Source organism: Sapajus apella, unplaced genomic scaffold, assembly GCF_009761245.1.
Source record: "Sapajus apella isolate SASKATOON/1434 unplaced genomic scaffold, GSC_monkey_1.0 scaffold54, whole genome shotgun sequence".
NCBI classification, from domain to species: Eukaryota; Metazoa; Chordata; class Mammalia; order Primates; family Cebidae; genus Sapajus; species Sapajus apella.
This window is the reverse complement of record NW_022436994.1, coordinates 2,361,958-2,370,234: the sequence shown is the minus strand read 5'-3', so window position 1 is coordinate 2,370,234 and position 8,277 is coordinate 2,361,958. Positions and strand designations below refer to the sequence as shown.

The following is an 8,277-nucleotide window of genomic DNA, read 5'->3' as shown; positions in this document are numbered from 1 at the left end:
CATTGTGGCGTGTTTGGTGTGACTGAATTGTACACTTCAAAAATGGTTAGGATGCTAAATTTCATGTTGTTTTACCAAACTAAAAGCAAACAGGTTGAAAAACTTGCAGTAATATCCTGAATATGATTCATGGAACGTCACAATCTCACCCAGATAATAAAAAATGTGTGCACCAAGTGCAGGCAAATAGAAAATGTGTGTGGACAGTGACTGTCACTAGGAGAGGCATTGCTGTGCCCACTTACTGGGAACAGCTCTCTCTTGTTTACTGCACTCGTCCTAAAACTGCTTCCACTATGACTTTCGGACAGGGCCCTTGTTTTTGCCCAGTATTATAAAATGAGTTACACACAGGTACAGCAAATGCTAAAGAAAACTGCGCAGAAGGAAGGACAGTAGTACGTAAAGACACATTACTGCAAACAAGCACCTGGTAACAGCTGTGTTAGTTGATAAGTGAAAATGAGCTGAAAGGCAAAGCCTGTTACACCCCAGCATGCCGGCTTGCTGCCTCGGTGTGGGCTTTTTCTGTATTTGTTGTGCCACTCACTGTTAGCTTGTTGTGTGTTTCAAACATTCCTCGTTTCAATTTGTGGAAAATTGTTGCCCAGTTACCAGTTTTGTGCAGAACATCTGATTAACAGGAACAAATGGTCAACATTAAGCATGTGCATATTATTTTCAACATTCTCCCTGCTCTAAAACTCAACTTAATATATTGTCCTGGGATAAAGGATGTCCCAGATATTAAACCGATAAAAACAGATCCTTCAGTTGATATTAGCCAAAATACCTAGAACGGCTTCTCTCCTTTAATCTCTTGCTCCTCAGACCCTTTAATCTCTTGGTCCTCAGACCTGGTAGGAGAAATTTTGTCTTAACATTACTTAGATTTGCTGAAACAAGTCCTTACATATGCATTCTTGATTAGCCATATATTCATGTATTCTTTATATTCTGATCCAGTTTTTTATGCATAAAAACCAAAGGTAGGTTCTACAGAGTTTTTTTCAACTAATTTTTGTAATAATAAATTTTATCAATTCAATTCTTTCTAAAAGCATTTGGTAAGAGTTTGCGACAATGAACTGGAACAAAAAGGAACTTCAGTATTTAAAAAAAAAATTAATATGAATTTGCTCTAATCTATGTCCATTTTTGGGCTGTACTCCCCTTTGCTTTTTGGAAAACTTCTACCTTAGCATACAGCATAGTTTGCGCCAACAGTTTGCATACCTAAAATCCAACCTGGAACGCTAACTCTTTGTTTCCTGCAAAAGGCTTTATTTGTGTTTATTTAACTGACTCTGGTCAGTGACAGCCTAATTAACTCCAGCTTTTGTTGTCTCCTGCTTCCTTTTTTACCTTCAGGGTGACTCTGTCACAAACAAAACAAAACAAGGCCATGATATCTAAGTTCCAGGGGGAAAAGGTAGGGTGTCTCAATAGTTGAATGTGTATCTGTTATCATCCAAGCCTGTGATATTCTGTAGGGCACATCTAGATCAACGTTGATATGGGTACATTCTTCTTGTGTTTCACTTTTCTTCATAAATGACATTGATTTGGCTCATTCATACCATATAACAAAGATTGAGGGAGTTACTCACGTTGTCAGATATGCAGGGAGATGGATGTTGACTCCCGGCATCATCCCTTACTTTAGACCCAAGTTTACACTATCAGGTAAATTATTTACAATGTGCTTTGTTCGCTGTTTCCTTATTTAATTGAAGACATGTATTTTACTGTCTCAGTTGATTCATTCTGCTATAACAAAATTCCTTAGATTGGGTAAATTATGAGTAATAGAAATGTCTTGCTTATCATTCTAGAGGCTGAGAAGTTCAAGATCAAGGTGCCAGCAGATGTGGTGTCTGGTGAGAGCCCCCTGCTTCAGAGATGGTGCCTTGTTCCTGTGTCCTCACCTGGCAGAAAGAGTGAATGTTACGTCTTTACATGGCCGGAAGGCAAAAAGTGCCAAATTTCCTCCATCTCACCCTTTCATAGGAGGACTGTTCTCATCCTGAGGGCAGAGCCGTCATGGGCTAATCACCTCCTAAAGGCCTCATTTTTAATACTGTTGCATTGGGGGTTAAGTTGCAACATGAATTTTGAAAGGCATATAAATATTCACAGTGATGTATTTTTGTTTTGGTGATTTTCAAGGGAAGGAGGTCATAGAAAAAACGGATTGATTTGTTCAGCCTTTCTTGAAAGTATTGAATTTTTAAACGAAGTCTTTGCAAAGAGTAGAACATGAATAGTCATGCAGATGCAAATTCTTGATGTTTTTTTTTTTTCCTCTGGAATTCACAAAATTGTGACTAAGGCTTTATTTCCTCCACAGCCTGCTTCATCTTTCAATTTCATTCAAGATGGGCTGTATGGAAATGTGAAGGAGCAATGTCCATGTCACCTTTTAGCCTTACACAAGTTGTGCAACTAACCTCACATCAGCTCATTGACTATGTTACTTGTGGAGTTTATATCGACATGCAGAGAAAACTTACTAGTGCTGACCTGTGTAGTCACTAATTCTGACAAAGGGAAGACTGGTCAATGAAGAGGTGAGAAATGCGCAGAAGCTGTTTTTTTTTATCTGCCCCCGGCAGCCTGTGTAACAGCTGGGTTGTTAACATGCAGGAAAACGGCAAAATCCCTGCAGTCTGCACAATGGTGAGAGTGAGCAGAGGGCACTCTTGGCGGCTGGTGTGAAACGTTGGAAGAACTCAGTGAGAAGCTTAAGTGCATGGGAAAGCCACAGAATAAATTTTTAAATTTGTCTATTTCTTTTTCACACAGTTAATTACATTTTTACCCTTTCTCTGCTCTAAAAAAAAGGGGGGGGCTGATTACTTGTTTTAATCTGTCTTTGAATTTAAATTTCCTTGTATATTCTCTTGAAAATCTGTCTTTTAAACAGATGTTCCTCACTCTAACTTCATAGAATAAGAGAAAAGCAAGCAAGAGCTTCACACTACTTGCCTAAAATTCCAAGGAGAAAAAAACAAGATGTCCCCACTAACAGTGGCCAGGCCTGTGGAGGAGGGTCTGACCTTTGAAAGTGTCTTTTAGAAGCATCTGAGTTTTCCTTCTGACGGTACCAGTTTTAAACAGTGAAGCATAGATCTGTAGCTGGAGAGGGACATTTGGGGGAAGAAGATATTCTCCTATTTCTATAAGGCACTTGGTAGCCTCTTGGAGTGGAGAACACTGCCTCATTGTCTGAAATAAACCACCCAGGAGCATTCTTTCCAACAGTGACAGGCTACTCATTCTTCAGATCTCATTTCCAGGGTTTCAAAGAATCTCTCCAGCATCCTTCAGATTAGGCAAAGGAAGGACTCTTACACTGATTCCTGCAACTTCTGGTGTAGCACTTGTGACAAAGTGTCCTTTGTGAATGAATTTGGAAATTTTCACTTCATGTTTGTGGCTCAGCCTGGAATATAATCACTATGAGAAAGAGATCTATAATCTTTTGTTTGTCATTTTTCTTGCCACAGTTAAATGTGGTGTGTTTGATAACATCTGCTCCAAAAATAATCGTAACTAATTTTACACACTGCAGGAATATTTTGAAAGCTGGAAAAGACATTCCCCTCCTGCAAGTCTTAAAAGTGTAGTGTGGCCTCCGCCTACTTTCTCCTGAAAATCCCGCTTCCAGGGATGGGAATCAATCCGACATTTATAAACAATGGGTACTCTGCTCTTGGGAGAAAGCAAAAAGATCATTCAGGGTGTGCATAGGACTGGGAAATCAGGAGAGTATTTTCTAAGCTATTCACAAGAAGAAATGCATATCATTAAATTTGCCTTATAATCAAAAAAACTAGAAAGCAGGAGAGCATTCTTAGATATCGCATGGAAGGTGGTCTGAAGTGCGAGATTCAGGGTGAAAGGTGGCTTTCCTCTGCTTGAAAGGGTCTCAAGGATATATTCCCTTGCCATGGCTGGAGGGTCCCAAAACAAAGGGAAACTGACATTGTTTCCTCAGCGCCCTGAGATGAGAGGTACAAGTCCAGAAGGACTGGGAGCTTTCTACGTTCACCTGGCTAAGCTAAGGGGTGTGGATGCAAAAAGCAGAGCTCCGTGAGACAAACAAATGTGTTTGTGAGCACATGCCAAAGGTTTATGTAACTCATCATGAACTAATCGTGGGAAAGACAAAGTTCAAAGAGAATTTAAGGAGCATGACTGGCAAGGGATGCCCCAATGCCATTACTATCTAAATTCCAAAACTTGTTCTTGTTCTCCAGGGAACTAGCTATTCTAGCTATTAAGGTCATTTTCTCTAGCAGACTGTAAAACTAGGATGACATCCATGTTTATATAGATTAACTTCTAACTTGATAGTGTTGTAAAATATCTGAACTCTTGCTATTGAGAATTGTTAGTTAAAAATACATTCCCTGACAAAATCAAAATGGTCAAATGAAGTCGCGCCAGTTTATCGGTAAAGGCTCAAATCAACTTACAGGAAAGAGTTCCCTCCGTCTCTCTCTGTTTTTCTCTGATATATGTATGATATATAAATATGCTATGTATGTGATATGGATGTAGTTATGATACCTATGATATTCATGTGAGAGAGGAAGATATAAATACATAGATATGGACAAATGGATATACATACATATAAATATGCAAGCCATCATTTTATCTTCATGTTTGGATAGACATATTTTAGCAGAAATTTGAACAAGGTATCTCTGAGGCCCTAACTGACTTCGATTTTCCACAAGGCAAAGTTTTCAAAGGTACCTAGTTTTAAACGACAGTACGGTCAGCTGATTTCCAGTATTTCTCCTGGAAATGGGGATGCCACTCCGTAAAACTAACAGGAAGAGCTGTCACAACTCTCACTGTGTCCCTTGCCCCACATGTCAGTTATAAATTTACAAGTAATTCTACTTAAATCCACTTTTAAAACAGTATGTCAGTCAGAAACCTGGTTCAGGCCATTAGCACCTTCATGGGTAAAGTACTTAAAATCAGAGGTGATGACCGGGGCAGAGGGGAGTTCCTGCGGCCAGTCTTTTTTCCTGACCAAACCAGAGCTCAGAACCTGACCTAATTCCTGTCTTTGGACCTGATGGAATGCAAGTCACCTCGTAAAGACCATTGGACTTTTAACGCTAAGTACTTTCAGCAAAAAGCATTTGAAAGGCCAACATTTTATTCACATACATTTCCATTATCCCTTCAAGTTTTCTGTGTAATTTAAGATAAAGATAGACTTTTTTTTTTCTTTTGGCTTTGGCCCTGGCTGGTAGCAGTGAATTCCTGCTCAAAATGAACACTATTAGGCAGCTTCCTTTCTTAGTTCACTGGGTATTTTTGAAAAAAGTACTTTGAGAAAAAACTAAAGCTTCAAGCAAGACAGCTACCAGGATTAGGGGTCACGGTGGCTTCCTCCATCGCTGGATACTCTCAGAAGGGTTCTCAGGAAAGCAGCCACGTCTGTCCTGCTTTGGCGTTCTTTCCCAGGCATGGTGACTGTGGGCCCAGATGTGATCCTTATCTGGTCATACAAGCCCTTTCATTACTCATATATGCAGATGATATTTTAAATTCTTCTGATTTTTTTTAGGGAGGAATATTAAAACATGATTAAAAATTAATTTGTGGGCTCGCTGAGAGTGGGGTTTAATTTGTGTTTTTATACACATTGATTACCACCAGGCCCAGAAGAGCTTGTATTCACGAAGAACCTGTTGGCTGAGCAGCTAGAAGGGAGCTTGAGTTACATGAGGAAATCTCTACTAGTGGCGGATTTTACTCTCTAGCAGAGGGATGTGAGCAACAGACAATACAATAAATGTTACAAGGTATATTTAAACAATATAAATGCATGGAAATGAAAATTAACAGTGCAGAGCATGGAAGAGGGTTGAGAAGGGCAACTGAGACCCTAAATGAAGTGGGGATGATGAGCCTCTCAGAGAGGGGAGGTGAGGGGATATACTTGAAGAAGGTGAAGGGGCAGCAAAGATACTACTTTGGAATGAGCATTCCGGCAGGACTTTTAATGCTAAGTACTTTTAGCAAAGTTAAAAACTACCAAAGCTGAGGGTGGGGCCGGGCGCGGTGGTTCATGCCTGTAATTCCAACACTTTGGGAGGCTGAGGTGGGCAGATCACGAGGTCAAGAGATCGAGACCATCCTGGCTAACATGGCGAAACCCTGTCTCTACTAAAAAATATTTTTAAAAATTAGCTGGGCGTGGTGGCACACGCCTGTAGTCCCAGCTACTTGGGAGGCTGAGGCAGGAGAATTGCTTGAACCTGGGAGGCGGAGGTTGCAGTGAGCCGAGATTGCACCACTGCCCTCCAGCCTGGCGCCTGGCGACACACTGTCTCAAAAAAAAAAAAAAAAGCTGAGGGTGGAGGTGTGCCTGGCACTTGCCGGGAGCAATGAGGAAAGGGAGGTGGTGGAGGAAAGCTGAGCTGCCAGGAGAATGACACAGGCCATTGGAGAGCTGATGATTTCCAGATGACATGTGGCTTCACAACCATTGCAACGATATGGCATCTACTCCAAGTCAAACAGAAATTTACTGCAGGATTTGAAAAAAGATTTATACACAAAGGCATATAAATCATTCTATTATAAAGATACATGCATGTGTATGTTCACGGAAGCACTATTCACAATACCAAAGATGTTGAATCAACCTAAATGCTCCTCAATGATAAACCGGATAAAGAAAATGTGGTACATATACACCATGGAATACTATGCAGCCATAAAAAGGAATGAGAGTAAGTCCTTTGCAGCAACATGGGTGGAGCTGGGGGCCATTATCCTTAGCAAACTAACGCAGAAATAGAAAAGCAAATACCACATTTTCTTACTTATAAATGAGAGCTGAATGATGAGAATACATGGACATAGTGAGGGGAACAACACACACTGAGACCTGTGGGGGGGTGGGGGGATGGGGAGATGAGGAATGGGAGACTGGGCTTAATACCTGGGTGATGGGATGATCTGTGCAGCAAACTACCATTGCACACATTTACCTATGTAACAGATTTGCACCTCCTACACATGTACCCAGGAACTTAAAAGTTGGAAACTTTTAAAAATGAGAAAAAATTACTCTTAAAAATGAAGTCTTAAAAAAATAGGAAAGTTGTAATCTCTAATATTGCAGTTATTATGCATCATTTCTCAGTACCTGATGAAAATTACTGCTAAGAATATAAACCAACACATTGTTTTTGTTGTTGGATCAGAAATAATTAAGAAAGCTCAGGCCGGGTGCAGCAGCTTACAGCTGTATTCCCAGTATTTTGGGAGGCTGAGGTGGGTGGATCACCAGAGCTAAAGGGTTCATGACCAGCCTGGACAACATGGCAAAATGCTGTCTCTACTAAATATGCAAAAATTAGCCAGGCATAGTGGTGGACTTCTGTAATTCCAGCTCCTCAGAAGGCTGAGGCAGAAGAATCACTTGAATTCGGGGAGGTAGTGCTCCAGCCTGGGCAACAGAGCAAGATTCCATCTAAAAAAAAAGCGGGGGAGGAAAGAAGGAAAGAAAAAAAGAAAGCTCACCATCTTTGAGGCACAAGCCAACAGGGTTCAAAAACCCAACGACACCAACATCTACTGGTTTTTATTTTTTTGATTGTGGCCATTCTTGCAGAATGAGGTGGTTCCACATGTGGTTTTGATTTGCATTTCCCTGATCATTAGTGATGTCGAATATTTTTTCATGTTTGTTGGCCATTTGTATATGTTCTCTTGAGAATTGTCTATTCATGTCCTTAGCCCACTTTTTGATGGGGTTCTTTGTTTTTTTTCTTACTGATTTGCTTGAGTTCATTGTGGATTCTGGATATTAGTCCTTTCTCAGATTTATGGATTGTGAAGATTTTCTCTCATGCTGTGCGTTGTCTGTTTATTCTGCTGACTGTTCCTTTTGCCATGCAAAAGCTCTTTAGTTTAATTAGGTCCAAAATATTTATCTTAGATTTTATTGCATTTGCAGTAAACAGGGAACCTTCTACACTGCTACTGTAGACTAGTACAGCTGCTATGGAAAACAATGAATGTGGCCATGTCTTAAAGTTCTAAAAGTAGAACTACCATTTCATGTAAGTAACTACCATTTCATCCAGCAGTCCCACTACTGGGTATCTACGCAGAGGAAAGTAAGTCATTTTGCAAAAAAGATACTTGCGGCCTTTGCCTTAAAGGCTTTGCGGGCTTGTGCGGCCTCCTCCTTGGTCTGCGGGTTGTGCTTCCGGTGCGAAGGTCAGGGACAAC

General features: G+C 40.5%; 1 non-coding gene across 1 annotated transcript; it reads right to left on the bottom strand.

The window, feature by feature from the left end:
- Positions 1-616: 616 nt before the first annotated feature.
- Positions 617-804, bottom strand: LOC116527479. The gene has a single exon (XR_004258562.1). It is a non-coding gene; the product is annotated as a U2 spliceosomal RNA (small nuclear RNA).
- Positions 805-8,277: the final 7,473 nt, after the last annotated feature.